This window comes from Dipteris shenzhenensis, chromosome 28 (assembly GCF_047967505.1).
Source record: "Dipteris shenzhenensis isolate YYH24624 ecotype China chromosome 28, Dip_SZ_1.0, whole genome shotgun sequence".
In the NCBI taxonomy this organism is placed as follows: Eukaryota; Viridiplantae; Streptophyta; class Polypodiopsida; order Gleicheniales; family Dipteridaceae; genus Dipteris; species Dipteris shenzhenensis.
In genome coordinates, this window is record NC_141623.1 from 6,597,222 (window position 1) to 6,616,152 (window position 18,931).

The following is an 18,931-nucleotide window of genomic DNA, read 5'->3' on the forward strand; positions in this document are numbered from 1 at the left end:
AAGTGAAGAAGATTGCAGATGCACTTGCTTCTATTGGGTCGCCAGTGGAAGATGATGATTTAGTTTCTATGATGTTGAATGGTCTAGGAAAGGATTATGCACAATTCTGGACATCCATTGCCGTCCGTGAGAATTTTCCTAATTTTAAGGAGTTGATTGCTCTTCTAATTTCTGAAGAGTAGAGAAATGGTGGTGCATCTTCTTCAGGAGAAACTTCAAAAGAAGCTGTCTTCTACTCAAATGCTAGAAGAGGTAGAGGCAGAGGTAGAGCAGGCCGATTTGGAGGCCGTGGCAGAAATTAGAATATGCAGCAAATTCAAGAAAACTAGTCCTATGGATGAAGACACGGTAACTTTAGAGGCAGGGGGAGCCAAAGAGGTCGTGGTGGATGGCAGAGAGGCCAAAATGCAAACAACAATGTTGAATGCTACTACTATGGTAAAATGGGTCATAGGGTTAAAGACTACTATAAAAAGCAGAATGACATCATGACTGGAAAATTGCAGTAAGGCAATTATGCATCCTCTAGTAGACAGGGTGATGATACAAATGAGCATCTGTTTATGGTGCAGCACATGACCAATTCTATGACAAGTGCAAAAGAAAGCAATGATGTGTGGTATGTTGACTCAGGTGCATCAAACCACATGACACGTCATGCAGAATGGATGCAAGATGCAAGGAAAATGGAAAGATCAAGATTTGTGGAGACTGGTGATGATACTACACATCCTATTGTGCAGATTGGTAAAATTCCTTTGTCTATGCAAGATGGAAAAAAGAAATACCTATCTGATGCATTTCATGTCCCGAATATCACCAAGAACCTGGTTTCTGTTGGTCAAATGGTTGAGCAGGGCTTGCAGGTTAGATTTAATCCCCATGGATGCTTTGTTGAGGATATGAAAAATGAAGGTCGCTTGATAGCAAAAGGGAAGAAGAAGGGTGGGATGTTTACATTGGATGCAGACATGCCTGAATTAAGTGCAGCAATTTTGGACATGGGACCGGTGTAGTTGCAGATATTGATATCTGGCATAAACGCATTGGTCGTGTTAATGTGCGACGACTCAAATTAATGCAGGCTCAAAATATTGTTGCAGGATTACCTAAGTTCAAGGTTGCAAAAATGTATAAGGTATGTGAAGCCTGTCAATTTGGAAAACAGGCAAGGAAACCATTTCCTAGACATGTTCAAGAGAGTAAGAGGCCATTGGAATTAATCCACTCTGATGTGTGGACTACTAAAGCTGCATCTATTGGAGGCTGTCATTATTTTATCACTTTTATTGATGACTACAGCAGAAAAGTTTGGGTGTATTTTATGAAAAGAAAAGTGAAGTGTTTGGGCATTTCAAAGCCTTTAAAGCAATGGTTGAAAAAGAAACAAGCTTGCAAATAAAATGCCTATAAAGCATTTATAAAAGCTGCCAATCTTTCATGTAGTATTTTTATAAAGGTTGTTTCTTGAGCTCTTTACGTGTTTCAACCTCTCAAATGAGTTTGCAAGTTTCCTGCAGGAGCATGGCATAAAGCAACAATATTCATGCAGTGATACCCCACAGCAAAATGGACTTGCTGAAAGGAAAAACAGGCATATTGGAGGGGTATCTCGTGCCATGATCAACGAAAAAGTCCTGCCAGATTATTATTGGGTTGAAGCAGTTGCTACAACAGTCTACATAATGAACATGACTCCCACTACAACAATACATGGCATGACACCAGAGGAGATGTATACTGGTAGAAAACCAGATATTTCTCATTTGAAAGTTTTTGGTTGCATTGCCTATGTTCATGTGCCAAATGAGTTGAGATCCAAGTTGGATCCAAAAGCTAAGAAGTGCATCTTTATTGGTTATTCTTTGCAGCAGAAAAGGTATAGATGCTATAACCCTTCTACTCATAAGTTTACAGTGAGTAGAGATGTTGTTTTTGATGAGATGAGCAGCTGGTATAAACCAGTAAATGTGATTGATGATGTAGATGCACAAAATCGTAATGCTACACAGAATTCACAGCAGCAATCACAAAATATTAGTGGACCTGTAGTGTCCTCTAGCAATGGTTCACATACTTCACCATGGACGGGCAGATTGAGATCAGGAGGATCTCCTCAAAGCAATGCAGATAGTGGTATGCAAGTATCACAAAAAGGAAAAGAGAAAGTAGATCAGCCCATGGTTGATGCGAATGCAGGTCACTCTTATGTGGATGGTAAATCCAGTGGCTCAAAAGAGCCTTGATGATGAGTTGGGTATTCCTTCTATTGTTACATTTGGAATAAGGAAGACAAGGGATGTTTTGAGAGCACTTGGTAGTGAGCCTATTTTGCACAGGACTACTAGAGCTATGTATCCTATGGATAGGCTGAAATATGATGGATTTATAGCCATTCACTATGCCTATATGGTCAAAGTGATACATGAACCAGAACCCACTTCTTTTGAGCAAGCCATGGGAAAAGAAAAATGGAAGAAAGCCATGGATGAAGAAATGGATGCCTTGGAAGCAAATGCTACATGGGAATTGGTGCCTTTGCCTAAAGACAAGAATGCAATTGGCTACAAGTGGGTTTATAAGGTGAAGCACAATGCAGATGGTTCTGTGAACAGATATAAGGTAAGATTAGTTGTCAAGGGGTATGCACAGACATATGGCATTGATTATGAAGAAACATTCAGTCCGGTTGCAAGGATGGAAACTATAAGAGCAGTCATTGCTATGGCTGCATGAAAGGGATGGTCTTTACATTAGATGGATGTAAAGAATGCCTTCTTGCATGGTGATTTGCAAGAAGAGGTCTATATGGAGCAACCCCTAGGCTATGTCCATGCTGTTCATCCTGAGTTTGTTTGCAATTGAAGAAAGCCTTGTATGGCTTGAAGCAAGCATCCAGAGCATGGTCTGACAAGATAGGACAATATCTTATCACTATTGGCTTTCAGATTTCCAAGGCAGATTTCTCACTTTATGTGAGAAAAATAGAGAAAGGTATTACACTGCTTTTCATTTATGTTGATGATTTGATCATCATAGGTGATAGTGATGAAGATATCCTTCATGTGAAAATGCTATTGAAGTAGAAGTTTAAGATGAAGGATTTGGGAGAGCTACGTTACTTCTTGGGCATTGAGGTGATTAGATCCACAAGTGGGATATGGCTCTTACAGAGGCAGTATGGATTGGACATGCTGTTCAAATATGGGATGACAGGCTGTAAGCCTATTTCAGTTTCTTTGGAGTAGAATGTGAAGTTGAGCGTAGATGCAGGTGAGCTTCTGGAAGACCCTACTATGTACAAATGCATAGTAGGAAGTTTGATTTATATGACTATTACCAGGCCAGATTTGAGCTATGCTGTTGGGTTGGTAAGTCAGTTTATGTAGGCTCCAAGGAAATCACATTTGGATGCGGCTAGACACATATTGAGGTATGTGAAGTCCACATTATAGTATGGACTATTTTATGAGACTGGGGTTCAGATACAATTGCATGGATACACTGATGTTGATTGGGCTAGTAGTATTTTTGATAGACGATCTACAAGTGGATATATGTTCTCTTTTGGAAGTGCTGCAGTCACGTGGAGCATCAAGAAATAGCCTACAGTTGCCTTGTCGAGCATAGAGGCTGAGTACAGGGGTGCAGCAATGGCTGCATGTGAGGTAGCTTGCTTGCATAAGCTACTTTATGATATGCATCAGTCTATAGATGGCCAGTTGTCATTTATTGTGACAACATGAGTAGTATACACTTGGCAAATGACCCAATCTATCATGCCAGAACAAAGCACATTGAGGTGCATTATCACTATGTGCAGGAGAAGGTTCTAGTAGGTTTTATTGCTCTAGTTTATGTCAGCATAGAGGATCAGGTAGTTGACATATTCACGAAGGCATTGGGTGCAGAGAAGCTATGCAAGTTTAGAGACCTGCTTGGTGTGCAGGAATTGGGATTGAGCTCGAGGGGGAGTGTTGAGATATCAAGCTCCACTCGTGATATGCCAGGGTGACTGTTGTGCATTTATGTCACTGACTTGTTTGCTGCAGATGTGGTTGGTACACTGCCCATGAATAATAGCTAGATGACAGCTATCTTTATGTACTCTAGTTAGTGGCTCAGTTAGTATGCCACCTTAGTTAGCTAAGTTGGTTTGAGACCCACATATAGGGTTCACCTATTCTTTTGTACTTAGAGTTCTTTTGGCTTTCACAACTAAGAAGAGGAAAATTGTTTTCAGCCTCCACCTTTGTGTATATTCCCCCATTGTGTATGTGAGAAAGCTGCAAGTGAGACTCCTTTCTTGTCTCCCACTCTCTTCACAATCCGTATAGCACCCCCCTCCTTACTGGTCAAAGATGTGCACTGGCGGCCCGACCTCCAATCCTTCTTGGACTTACCCGATAGTGCTCTTATGCATCACTGGAAGGCCCAACTTGAAAGCTCTCACCTCCACTTGTAGGAGATAATTGAAGCTTGCCCACTTATGCAGTTTATCACATAGTCCTTCAATAACTAGAGGCAAGCCCACTAGAAGTGCACGTGGTAGCTATAACATAGCTCTAGACGTGCCCATTTTCCTCATCATTGACATAGATGCCGACCTTCAACCCCGTTGGCGCATCCCCTTTTTGAAAAAATGAGTAATTTTGGCACTACTATCATAGTGCACAACTCGAGCGGCATATTCATCCTCTCTACATGCCCATGGAAAGATGATGGTCCTGGGCTCAATTCTGAGAGCTCCAACAACAAAAGGATCCCAGTATTATAAACAACTTCTCGAAGTATGACTTCCCCAAGGAAATGACTCAGGAAGGAATTTTCTTTTGCCTCTAGTCATTCAATGATACCTACGGCTCGCTTCCCAACCCCACGATGGTTGCAGCAGTGCACTTCAACTACCTTATCCTCTTACTACTTTGCAATCTCCCCGCCCATAGTTGGCCCATTGATGACAAACTACATAACCTTCACAACCAGATTGTCTTCAACCTCGACATCGGTCCCTCCCAATTCCAAGTCTTACGCTTGTATCTTTGGGTCTGAAATCTTCATGGCCACCACATCCACATCTTTGAGGACATGCGAGGCATCCACTTTTGGAAGTATAGAGCTTATTTCACATGGATCAGCCCCCAACAATTGGACCACTACGTAGTCCTACAGACAGTCCTCTCCACTCACCTACTGGAGCGGGGCTGATCCAAGGATGGTCAGCAACAATAGGAAGGGGGGCATGTTAATAGCCATTGAGCATGTTGACGGATCTGGCCCATCCAAACCCTATGGGTTTTGAGCCACAAATCGCTTGGTTTTGATGTAGTCGCCGTGATCACTCCAATAGTAAAGGATTGCACAAGAGCCATTTTGATCTCATATATGGATAACACAAGAGCTATTTGAAGGCAAAGAGAAGGTTGAGCAAGTCAGCATATGCCTTGGCGCCATATGGGTCCAAGTGGTTGCAACAAAAGAGATAAAGAGAGAGAGTGGTACAAGGAATAGGGTTGGCCCTCAAAAAGATGACATGTATAAAAGGCCAAATGGTTGACTTTGGTCTTCATTGTTGTTGGCAACCTTTGAGAAATATAAGCTCTCTTCTTGCTCATGTGTTGAGATTGAGGTCTCCTTGTTTGCCTTTGGTGTTTGCCATGATTCCCCTTCCCCTTCTTCTCCTTCTCCATTCCCCTTCCTTCTTCCCTCCCCCTCTCCTCTGTCTCATCCTTTCACCCCCTTCTTCTCGGTGGAAACTCCATTGCAATGATCCAGTAGGCACTCGAGTGACATGAGTGAAGGATTTACTATGCAATGCTCCTGCAAGGAGTAGCATGGGAGTGAGGAGCCCCATCGGTACACTTCAAGCTTCCCCATGATGTGTGTGTATGACAGAGACACACATCAAAATAAATACTTTGATTTTATCTAGGAGAGAGCTAGTAGACTTTTTGAGTGAGGTTAGTGCTCATAGCACTCCTTATGGGCAATTTCCAAAGAGCAAGATGTACGCAATCGAGAAAGAGCTATCCAAAAAAAAAAAGATAATTCTTTATTTTAGTTGTGACCATATGACTATGAAGAGATGCAATAAATAGAGTACTGGGTTGCTTGTCGGATAAATATAGTTAATGGTGGTAATGTCTTTTAGTGACTATAATTTGGAGGCTTATTGTAACTGTTTGAAGGTATTTCTTAACACCATTACTAAATACTATGAGAGTTTACAAGTGCTTTTGATGTAACTATTAATGTCATGCTACTCATAGAGGATATGGAAGTCTATGTAAGATGTTACATTAAATTTCATAATTTTAATTTTATTTGCTTTAAAAAACTCTTAAAATTTGCTTACTTTTTTGTCTTAATTATTTTTTTCAATAGTAGTTTTTAAATTTTTTTGGTCCAAAAGTACTTATCAAAATAAATTTGGACATTGCATAGTCCAAAATTAATGAATAATGTGTTTAAAATAAATAAAACTATTTGTTAGTATTATGGTACATGTAGTCATAGATGATGAAAGCTCTATACAAAGAATCACAAATGAATAATTACTTTAGGGGGAGTCAAGGGCCAAGGTGCCCTCACATTATGGCTTCTATACAACAATTAGCATAAGAAAATGAAGGCAAAGCATGGCAATGACCTTATAGGATGCCCTTGATGATAAGGCTAGTCTAAATATGAGGCATGCCAATGATGTGGAGGTGAGCAGGTCAGATCCTAGAAGACAAAGGACTAGGGTGGAGATGGAGGATGAGGGTGTAGATGAAGTTGTGAGAATATTGCAAATAATGAGGCACAAGAAGGAGGACGATAGTGGCTAAACTATATTTTTGAATTGCATTCAGAGTCCCATTAAGTAGAAATCTCTCCATCAAACAATTTGCCAATTACAACCAACGTATCATCGGGTTTCTTGAATTTTTTATCTTCTTATTTCTAAATGTCAACAACCTCAAAACCTCCTTTTTCCTTTCTTGAGAGGCAAAAGGTCCCCCTTGAATAAGGAGATCTAGACTTTTTCCTTCTTCCCTCCCCATGGGAAATAATGAGATAAAATAATCCAACGCTTTTTTGGAGGGCACACAACATGAAAGGTAGAAGATAGCTCTAGGACAAAATAATCCCCATAGGAAATAATGAGATGCAAGAATAATCCAATGCTTTTTTGAAGGGCATACAACATGAAAGGTAGAAGATAGCTCTACGATAGATAGTAACCTAAACTACTCACTTGATGCAACTCTAAGATACCTTTTTTTGCTTAGAATACCTTCTCAAATTCCCAAAGAGCTAGAAGCTGTCACCAAACCCCTTGACCTTCAAAGGGGCATATCTTGAGTTTAAGTGCTCAAAATGAGGGGCTCTTCATGAAGAGAAAGACTCGAGCTTTAAAACAACCTAATGGAAGGATGATGCTTTCAAGAAGATTTGGTGGCTTGACAAATGCAAGAGCTTTGACTAGAAAGGAACACACACAATAGGATCTATATACATGGATGGGGGGATAGGGCCCTTAGTCCACTTTACTTAATCTTTTTGGGGAAATTGCACCTATAGAACTGCAATTTATAAATTATGACATTTAAAAAATTAGACGAAGCTAGTACATGTTTACATCCATTTTCATGATATTTATTTGGTAGTAGAGTAAAAATAAAATTTTGTTTCATGTCACATTGTATGCAACATATGTTGGTGGGAATGCAAGGTCACATAGATTGCTTTACTAAGGCATCATTGGATTTCCGAGAGGTGAAAGAAAAAAGAAAGAGCAATAATTTGCGAAAACCACATATTTGGTCACTTATATATGAAGAGAGGCTCCATGAACCTAGGAAAAGTAAATCATGTAGGGAAATAACTTGGGAACCGATCTCAAACAATAGTGACCCAACATTAAAACAATATAATACTGAATAAGGGGAGGATGACACATTAAGGACATCAATAGAGCCTATGACTTTTGGATGTGTCTTCGATGAGACAGTCAATTGGCTAAATGCTCATGAAAATATATGTGGATGTATGCAACTAGCAAGCTCTTGTTACCTACTTGGCACCATGTCATCTTTGAGCAATCTGGAGCCTTAATTCTTGTGGGCTAGGGCAAACAAGTGCTCTTGAGTAGGGTAAGCCCAGATCTTTTCCTAGACCAAAATTTTCACATGAATGAAAGCCTAAATAATTGTAAAACCCAAGCTAATGCTTCCTGTAGAGAGGGGACTTAAAACTGAATCGTTTTATCATGCTATGCATGATGTTTTTGAGCCAAGGTAGCTTAACCTTCATAATAAGTGATAATAAAAACTCCACAGCTTCACCAAGTTTTCTTATCACATTAAATCTATGAGCTAGATTTACATTGAGTTGCCTTATATAGGTGTATGGTACCATGAGAACTTTAATTATGGGGGACATACTCGATGAGTATGTATGGTACTATGAGCTAGATTTACATTGAGTATGCCCCCCTAGAGAGCTTTAAATCATATTTCCTATTAATTAGTTGTGGAGAAAAAAAGAGGGGCTAAAAGGAAGAGGGCAAGGGCATGAGGCATGCATTGTACAAGTTGGCCCTCATAAGTTAGCTCTATGATTTTTACAAATGGGATTCTTATGGAAAGCAAGTGAGCCTCAACGTCATTAACTGTTTTGGTGATTGCTTTTGGTGTCACCATTTTCATGGTCTTGTTCGACAATATCTGCAGTGTTGTTGTCCTTACACCCTTTGCACATGTTGAGCATAATTCTTGTTGATTTACCTTGCATGGTCTTGTTGTCGCCAAGGAATTGAATCCCTTGCTTGCTCACCCTTTTCAGCTTCAGCACACACAAGCAAATTGAGGTGTGTCCTTGATCCGGAGGGCGTCCTCGTTCTATGGGTGACTGTTTGTTCTATAAACATTGCACCTTTTATGTGGCTAGCTAGCTACCTCGATTGCGACAGCCAAGAACCCATGTGGCCTTGGCTCTTTCGATGTTGGTACAACATGCCTTGATGGGCTGTGCTTGAGGGATTGGTTCTATTGGGTGATATGGGCCACATCATGTTTTGCACATAGCAACCTATACACTTTGCTCATGATCACCTTCAAAGCGAGTGGTTTCTCTAGATAGCTTGTGTTGTATGCTTGTGCCACTTCTCGAGAGGAAAGGCTATGCGATGCTTCAATAAGCTATTTCAATTGTTTCTCATCTTTGTTTGACCACATCGCGTACCACTGAGAACATGATTTTTGTGAGAAAGGGATTAGAGTATTAGGTTCTATAGTTTCATCAAGTCACCGTTGAACCGTTTGTGTGGGGTGTTTGGGCTCATAAGAAAACACGAACTTAATTTCATCACCATCATATTCAAGTAGCTCAAATAGCATGCATAGAGTGTTTGCAAGTCATCCTAGGCAATTTGCAACACCCGATACCTTGATGATAGCCCTAGATGCTGATGCACCTCCACAATTCTTAGCTCACCGCTCACATGGTTAGATGGCATGAAGGCAAGTGAAAACCACAGTGTTGCCTTGGGACTTGTGGATGTGAGAGTGGACATACATAGAGCGTTGAACAAACTCTCATATGTTTGTTTCCTACATGCTGCAAATGCACAATGCAATATGTCGGTGTTGTGGGGAATTGAAGCTTGAATTTTTCGTACATTGGCATGTGAAAGTGCAACTTGGGTGCTTGTGTGTCCATCCCCTTCAAAGCACTTAAGCAGTGCAAGCGTACTACTTAAGTGTGAGTTGGGCAACAAATACTGCAGTGAAATGTGAATGGAAATCAAAAGAACCTATGTGTAGAAGTTTTAGTGCAAGAGGGTAGCGGATGGTATGTTTGGAGGAGAGAAGTGGAAAAACACCACACTAACAATTATCATTAGAAGGAGAGGGTCGCATGTAAAGAAACTTGCTTGCACTTAGTTGTGCAAGGAAACATAAGATACTGGCATGTAATGCGAAAGTGAAAGTAACAAATCCACACTGTATTTACAAGGGGAAATATGTATCTGCAACCATAGCCACAGTTGTGAGCAGGACTGGCCACGCTGTATGCATAAAGGTGAATATGTAGTGACAACTGGAAACAAAACCAGAAGCAAGGGTATGATGGTTGCAACGGTCTCTCAAACATCAAACTTGAAGTCAATGACAAAGCCTACACTATTGATCGTAAAGCTCCCTATGGGCTTTATGTCGAGCAAAATGGCATGTGCATGTGCAGAACACTCTCAGAATGCACTTCGAGCGCTTCCCGTTAGGTCCACAATGGTGCCGCCTCCACCAGTTGCCCAAATGGTGCTATCAGATGAGGCGATGTGCATCCTACTGAATGCACTAGGAAGGGGGGCCACACCACCCGCACTTGTACCAGTGTTTCTAGCATGGCTCACAAACCCCTCAAGGAGTCGAGTGACCCATAGCCATCTCTAAGTTGATGACCAAATTCTTTGGGGAAGGAAACCTGGTCTCCCATGTGGAGCAATTTGAGTAGATATGTGAAGCCTTTCTCCCAGAGATCTAGAAATGGCTAATGCGTTTGGTCTCAGTCTTGATGGCAATGCAAGCCAATGGTATAGGGCTCTTACCTCGGAAGAAAAAGTCAATTGGGAGATGCTGAGAAAAGCCTTCATTGTAGGGTTTGCCCCCAGTGGACATAAATGGAGCCTGATTAATCAGTTATATGAGGTAAAGCAGCATGACAAGGAATCCCTTCAAGATTACATAGCTAGGATCAAGCACCTCAATTCTCGCTGCTGTGAACCATACGAGCAGATGAGCGATGAGAGATTGTTGCCCTGCTTCCTCATCGGATTGGCAGATGTGATGAATGACATGGTAGATGACAATGCTAACAAATGGACATATTGGAGCAATGGAGTAATGAGATACAATTAGGATGTTGCACCTAATAGAGATGAAAATTAGGTCGAGTAGGAGTGAGGGAAATCATCAAACCCTCAGGGTGAGTGGAGGAAACTGAAGAACCTAAGAGCACACCAGAAGAGTAGACATGCAAAAGACGACACCTAGAGGCATGGGCTAAAGCACAAGAATAAGCTAGGCCAATCAAAATTCAAATGGCCCACGAGACAAGGTGACGCCAACTGGAGCAGCAACACCCACCATGGCAGAATCAAACTACAAATTTTTTGCATGCTCAACAAACAACTGGTGGCAAGTCTTTGCCAAACCTACAAAAGAGAGCAGCTCTTGTAAGAGGGAGGTAAGAGGCAAAGGTGGACATGGAGGTGGAGGTGGAACGAAGCTGCACTGATGGTTATGAATCCTACCTCCTTCGAACTATGCAGCAAGGTAGCTATCTGTATAAGTGATACTATGATGGACAAGGATAACTTTGATAAAACCTCAAACCCATTAGAAGTATCACCATCAATCAGGTCTTCTAGTGTGGAGACGACCAAGAAGGAGATCAATAAGCCCAAGGGCTTGGATATGAGTGAGATGGCCTCAAAATTGCTGAATCAGTTGGGCCAATAGTGGAGGTCAAGGACTTGCAAGGAGGTGCCAAGCAAACCCCCACTTGTTTCCATAGAGAGACAATGTCTGGTGTGGGATATGTAATGGCAACCATCCCTCCAATGAGTGTCAAGGCCAAACCTCTATTGCGCACACTGTCATAGATGGGGGAGCCACAATACCTCCCAATGCCAATTTTTGAGGTCCGTGCCCCAAACTATGTATCCATCAAGACCCCCATTAGTGCTGACGGCTCCACCTAATGTACAATGCACAAGGTGCCCCTTTGGCTAATCCAGGTCAGTACATAGGACAACAGGCTCTGCTACCACCGCCCATATTGGGTCCTCAACCTCCCCTACCCCGTATAGCTCTCGTCAATCAAGTGTTGGTTGAGGAAGTGCCCAATGATTGGGAGGAGACGGTGGATCCAGACCATGGACCCCTCAACTACTACCCTTATCGAGGAAGGAAGTGGTACTCTAAGTCACTACCTCCTACAAGAGGACACATGCAAAGACCTTTTATAGACCACCAAAAGACAAGTCAGCCAGCTCAACCATTGCCTTGCTACTAGTTAGTTAGCCAACTTTCCCTTGGCTCCTGGGGATGGCCCAACCTACTCTACCTCCACTAGTTCATCATTAGTCACTCCTAGGCATCACCTAGTACCAAGACAGCCAGCATCTATGATAGCCATCCTGGTTAGTTAGCCAACCTACCCTTGGCTCATTAGTAAACCAGGGATGGACCCCACCTATAAAGAAATAAATCCCCCTCTAATAGAAGGTCCTAGTTGGGCAGTGCCTAGTACCATGACAACCAGCAACACAGACAATCATCCACCACGTTATAAACCAGAACTCCATTATGGCTAGTAGCCCTTTGCTGTAGCCAGTCGATAAGTGCATGTTTGTTTTGGTAGATGCAGAGAGTGTGCACGCATTGTCACTCCCACAAACACAAAAACAAAGTGTCCTCTATCCAAAATTAGTATGACAAACAAACCAATTAAGAATCTCCTACACAAAATCCAAAAGTCACACATTTCAGTTCTGAGTTTTGACTGAACTTTAATTCCTCCTGACTTGTTACTACAATTCTAAATTTACACTACCGGAGGTGCGGGGAATTGCAAAACAGACTACATATAAGGTACTCACTACATATAAGGTACCCACATGTCCAACAAATTCTTGATGTTCAGGTAGTTGGTAATACCCAAGAGAGTTTCAGAACAACACAAACATGGAGGTGCGAGGAATTCCAAAACAGACTACATACATACAAGGTACTCACACTACATCTTCTAGGTAAACAACAAGGCAATGTGTTTGCAATGTGTTTCACAAAGCAAATGCAAAACAAACTTACATGCTTTTGAAGGAAAGCATGCACAAGCTGAACAGAGATGCAATTCAGCTTTACAGTGCACATAACGATGTCAATATTTGATGTCTGCCTTTCTCCTATTCTATGCTCAAGATCTGCTAGTGCGATCACCTTCAGCCCTAAGTTTAGGAGAACCTGCACATTATTGACAACAAATGGAGGATCTTGTGTGGTGGGAAGACAGTATCCTCCAACCACTGCCCAATGCATGGTAGAGTAGATCACAAAAAAGGTGGCTGCTCGATCCTACCTTTCCTGTCCAAGAAATAAGGCTTGGAGCTCTACCCATATCTCATGGTTGCATGGGCAGACACTGATAGTGATGCATCGATTCAAGCAGAGTGCTCTCTGCTTCTAAAAGAAAAGCCTCGAAGGCCTCAGCTTCATGTAACGGTGTGCGTTGGTCATTCCTTGCCCTCAGCAAATACACGTATCGTATTTGCTTTGCCTACGTCCCTTTGAAGGGCTTTGATCTCCCCTTGCCCACAAACTTGTTCTTATAATCTTTCCTTTGCTCATCTTGATTCACCTTAAAACATCTTCTAAGATGATAATCCATCCATATAGCCACATACTGAACCAAATCCATTGCACACACCTTGATTGAGGATTGGAGCAGGTTTGCAAAAAAGTTAATGGCATCTATCTTTTGAGAAAGATCCTGCAAGGCAATAAAAAATCTCAGAAGTCTTATTTTTCTCTCATGAAAAAATTTGATTGCATCCAAGCCAGGAGAAAGACACTCTTATCTTCTTCTCAACAGTATGTAGTCACAATTAATTTTAGCTAGATTTAGGCAACAAAAAGCTAACTATTTTTTAGGCGACCACAAAGCTGTTATGATTGTTATACTTTTTAAAACATTTCACTCTCTGCATCTGACATACCGTGTACAAGAAGGAACTCACGTCTTGCATTCATAAGATCAAATGTAGGAAATTGTATTCAAATAATTTCAGCCACCATTCCACTACGATAGCAATGATTATGTTAGGGAGTTGCAGGTACATAGAGAGAGTGTGTGATATTTTTGAGAGTTTGTGTGGTTTGTTGTGCTGCCCTAATGTCTAGAAGCAACTCATGTCCTGCATTCATAAGATCAAACATAGGAAATTGTATTCAAATAATTTCAACCCTTTCAAGTGCCTAGTATAGAATCACGTAGAAAACGCGATGAATTTCATTCATGTGGCTTGGAGAGAGAGAGAGAGAGAGAGAGAGAGAGAGAGAGAGAGAGAGAGAGGGGGAGGGAGGGAGGGAGGGAGGGAGGGAGAAGAGAGAGAGAGAGAGAGAGAGAGAGAAAGAGAGAGAGGGAGGGGGATTGCCTAGAAAAAAGAAGAACGAGAGATGGAGAGAGAAGGGGGGGGGCTTGCGAGAGAGAGAGAGAGAGAGAACTTCATTGACATGTCGTCCATTCACTTGAACAGAAACTTCACCACCCTCTAGAATCAAGATGCGTCCATATAGTGATTACGAAACTTGGATAATCTCTTTGGCATTGTTGTAAGTGTAGTAGTGTGGCTGTGCAGGGTGTCGGCTAATGCGTATGCCCCCATAGCTTGAACATTGGTATTGAGTGAGCTAGCCATTGAGGTTGCTAAACTGCAAGATGCCGGATACCTGCTACAAAGAGTATGTGTTTCAAGTAATTGAAAACCAATGGCTTAGTAGCTAGCAATGCGAAAGCTCATCAGTGAAAGAGAAAATGCCTTTCTCCCATAGCCCAAACTAGACATCTGCATGATGAATGCATCTCGGAGCTCGTCACTCTTACTTTCATCCGAAACATCGCCGAGTATTGTGGAATCAAAAGCTCCCAATGTGTTGCATGCTTTCATGAAGGACATGTTCTTTAGTACGTATATGACAATTCCTTTCTCATTTTACTCTTGCACCAACCGTGCTTACATGGCAGTTGCGTTGCAGCCAAATGTGAAGATCTACCTCGTAATAAAAATGTGGGCACAACAAAATGGGCTCAGATGGTGTATGTACCGCAATGCAATCTTCATGGCATGGGCTGTTCGCAATTATCATCTAATCGTTCGAAGCAGTATCACTATCCACTTTGATGATCACAAAGCAAATAGTTTGCATCACCTGATATTGATCCTCCATGGTAATTCACTAGACTGGAAGCATGTGAAACATATGAAGCGATCAATGTTTTCGGTGAGAAGCTAATGGTTCCCTCAAATGGCTCCCCTTGAGCAATTGCGGTGGCAAAATTCACATGCAACGCATAGCTACAGGAACCTCCCTTGCTTGTGGCCCTTGGAACAACTGAGGGACCCTTGACTCGATTGAATGAATCTGTAGTTATTTTTGTGTAGGAGTGTCATGTTTTCTCTATAGTACATCCCTATCCCTATGCCTATTGCATGGTGAGCATGCTGGAATCCTTGAATGTTGAGTGTACTTGTTTTTTGCATGTGTGTTTCCTGGAGGCACAGTATGGATGATGCAATCATGCTTTTGTTGGCGAGAATGTTTGCCTTGTGCACATGGAAGGACCTTGTGGTAAGTGACTGTATGATGGTGCCGTTGTTTGTTCGTATTGAGAAGTCAACTTGTTGCAGCATCCAAGCTGATTCTAAACGCAGCCTTTCAATTACTTGCAAGACCTCCTTGTCCACTTTAATGTTCTTGTGTTGGAGTCCTCTAAAATGTACAAGTTTACTGGGTCTTGCACTCATAAGAGCTCTGTATACTAAGCCATGGCTCTAATGCTCGTTGTGTTGGACACTAGTGTGTCCATTGTAAGACCCTATTCTCAGTGGATTGTATGTGTCGTTGCCAGATAAATAGGGAATTGTGTTCGGCAGATGGTATTCATGTGGTTCTTGCTGATTTGGAATTCTCTATCAATGCATCGCAGTAGGGTCAAGCTTGTAGGTGTTGAGTCAAATTACAATGGTGCATTCATTGCCCTTGTTTGTTGGCCGAACTTGCAGTCAATTTTTGTGTCAGTAGCTGTTTCTCACGCCTACAACCGACACCCTTTCAATTGGCCCTTTTGTATTCTGACCCATCTCGCTGTCAACAGGACTTGACACACTAGCATTTTCATGGTCTTGAAGAGGAGGTTCTCTATGGATATTACAAATCGATAGTTTTTGTTTTGTAGCTCCTAGCATCGTATTTCTTGGTACGAAGTTCGTGGTGGTATGTTGTCTGTGTGTGGGTGCCCATAGAATAGTTTGGGGAAGGCTAGCTCTTCACAGTGTGTGTCCTTGAAGATGTTGAGTGGTGGAAAGTCCTATCACAAGGCAATTAATATGGGCTTGTCCTCAAAGTCAACGACTTGTTGTGCACTATAAATGCCATGAACAAAAGTGTCTGCAACGAATGTCTCTTCATTTGGATGCACTTCCTCCACATTGAATTATGTGGTGCTATCATTCTCTCTTTTCTTCAGTCCTCCCAAGATGTGCTGCGATGACCATCAGTCGTTGAGGGACACATTGTTGTCCTTGTATAGCAGTGTCAAGTTTTCATTTAGTGTCCTCATTGTTAGTGTTGTGCACGAGCCCACTAATGTAGCTATGCTTGTAACTCAACTTGCGCTTGATTGTTGCGATGACAACTGTTGCTATGTCTGTTATAAAGCACAACAATACACATTGGGCTCTATCGATGTCTGTGAATATGTTGACCACACTACCGCGCAACCCAAGTTGGCCCTCATAAGTTAGCTCTCTGATTTAGTGTTTTGGTGATTGCTTTTGGCATCACCATTTTCATGCTCTTGTTTGACACTATCGGCAGTGCTGTTGTCCTTACATCCTTTGTACATGTTGAGCATAATGCTTTTTGATTTACCTTGCATGGTCATGTGGTCAAGTTATTTTCAGAATACCTTGCTCGCTGGCAAACTAAGGTGTGTCCTTGATCTGTGGGTGATTGTTTGTTCTATAGACCTGGCACCTTTTATGTGACTAGGTAGCTATCTCGATCACAACGGTCAAGAACCGAGTAAGAACCCATCTGTCCTTGGTCTTTCAATGTTGGTATAGCATGCCTTGGCGGGCTGCACTTGAGGGATAGGTTCTGTTGCATGATATGGGCCGCATTGTGTTTTGCATGTAGCAACGTATACACTTTGCTCATGATCAGCTTCAAAGTGAGCGGTTTCTCTAGATAGCTTGTGTTGTATGCCTGCGCCAAGGCCATGCGATGCTTTGATAAGCTATTTCAGTTGTGCGTCATCTTTTTTCGATCACATCATGTACCACCAAGAACACGCTTTTTGTGAGAAAGGGTTAGAGCATTAGGTTTTGTAGTTTCATCAAGTAGTCGCTGAACTGTTTGTGTGGGGTGTTCGAGATTGTGAGCAAACACGAACTTAACTTCATCACCATTGTATCAAATTAGCTCAAATTGCATGCATAGAATATTCGCAAGTCATCTTAGGCAATTTGAAATCAGTGCCCGAGATCCCAATGATAGTCATAGTTGTTGACGTAGGTCCACGATTCCTAGCTCACCGCTCACATGGTTAGATTATGTGAAGGTAAGTAAAAACCATGGTGTTGCTCTAGGAGTTGTGGACGTGAGAATGGACATGCATAGAGCGTCGAACAAACTCTCGTACGTTTGTTGCGTACATGCCGCGAGCGCACAATGCAATATGTCAGTGCTATGCGGGAGTTGAAGCTTGAATTTTTTGTACATTGGCGTGGGAAAGTGCAACTTGGGTGCTTGTGCATCCATTCTCCTCAGCTAAAATTGACCTCTACATTCAACATTCTTGACCTCAGCTAAAACTGCCTCTACATGCACATGTAGACAACACCCATAGCACATATAACTCATGTATAACCCACATACCTTTTCAAACACAAATTTTCCTACACACGTAGGATAGAGCACAACCGCGTCCAAGAACCATAAACACTTAAATTTAGGAGTTTAAAACGAGTTTCATATTGATTTTATAGGCCTTGTGTAGGAAATTTACTCATGTGAATGCTTTTGGATGCAGTTTAGCGTGCTTTGGAAGCTCTCTAAAAAGGAAAGAGCTCTAAAGCTCTAGAGGAGCTGCAGAGCAGCCAAGCTGGGGTGGCGGCCAACGTATGTAAAGACACATCACCCCCACGAGCTCCCACGAAGCTAGAAGGCTGAGCTACAGTCGAGATGGCAATGTGACCGCCAACAAAGAGCTGTGACAAGGTTAAGGAAGGCAACAAAGCGTGCAGAAGCAACTCGACGAATGCATCACGAACAGCAACACAAAGCTTGTGTAAAAGCAAGCCTCCACAGTGGAGGCAGTCGTCAAAACGATGACACATGAGCTTGAAAAGAGCAAGGAGCAATCTCGAACTGCAAAGAACGTTTGTAGCTGGGGAGTTACACATTGGGCTGGGCCGCAAATGTCCTTAGGGAGCATAAGAGGCAGCCTCCAAAAAAGAGGGGTGAAAACTGCATTGGACACGTGCCTGGTTCTTTGTCCCACATACCAGCTTGTGTAAAGTTTCACAGCGTCATGCCCTATATAAACACACACATGCTCAATTACAAAACTTGGAAGTTGCGGGTTGGGCACAGAGCGAATTATTCTTCAGCTTTTATGTAAGAATACCGTGTGCTCGGCACAAAAAACATCATATCCGAATTTTTGGTACGACTCTCTGTGTGTGAGGGGGGCTGCTCATGGAAATGCGAGATGGTAAACCGCGTTTACGGGTTGAGGGTAAGGGAAACTCCTGGTCAATCTCTCCCCCCTCAAAATGCTATTCCGTTGGTGTTGCTCTCTTTACTCTTTGGCCTGATATTGATGCGTAATGTCGCGTAGCTCTAGTGCTTTTTCGGCACCTATCCTCTCTCCAGCAGACGCTTCATTTCAGTGTTCTTACAAGTCTTCCTCGTATAGACCCTTTTCAGAAGATTTGTCCTATGGACTCTTTGAGGTATCATTAGGAGTTTGCCTGAAGCGTGCATTATCAGAGGCAAGGTCTAATGCATCTACCTACAAGCGTTGGAAAAACCAATCGTTTGATTTGGTAGGGCCTGTTGTATGCAAACATGAGCAGTCCAGGGTCTGGAGGCGGTGC

The 18,931-nt window shown here is 42.2% G+C and overlaps 1 non-coding gene across 1 annotated transcript; it reads left to right on the plus strand.

The window, feature by feature from the left end:
* The first annotated feature begins 18,406 nt into the window (after positions 1-18,406).
* Positions 18,407-18,521, plus strand: LOC147883107 (U5 spliceosomal RNA). Its single transcript, XR_015543833.1, has one exon. It is a non-coding gene; the product is annotated as a U5 spliceosomal RNA (small nuclear RNA).
* Positions 18,522-18,931: the final 410 nt, after the last annotated feature.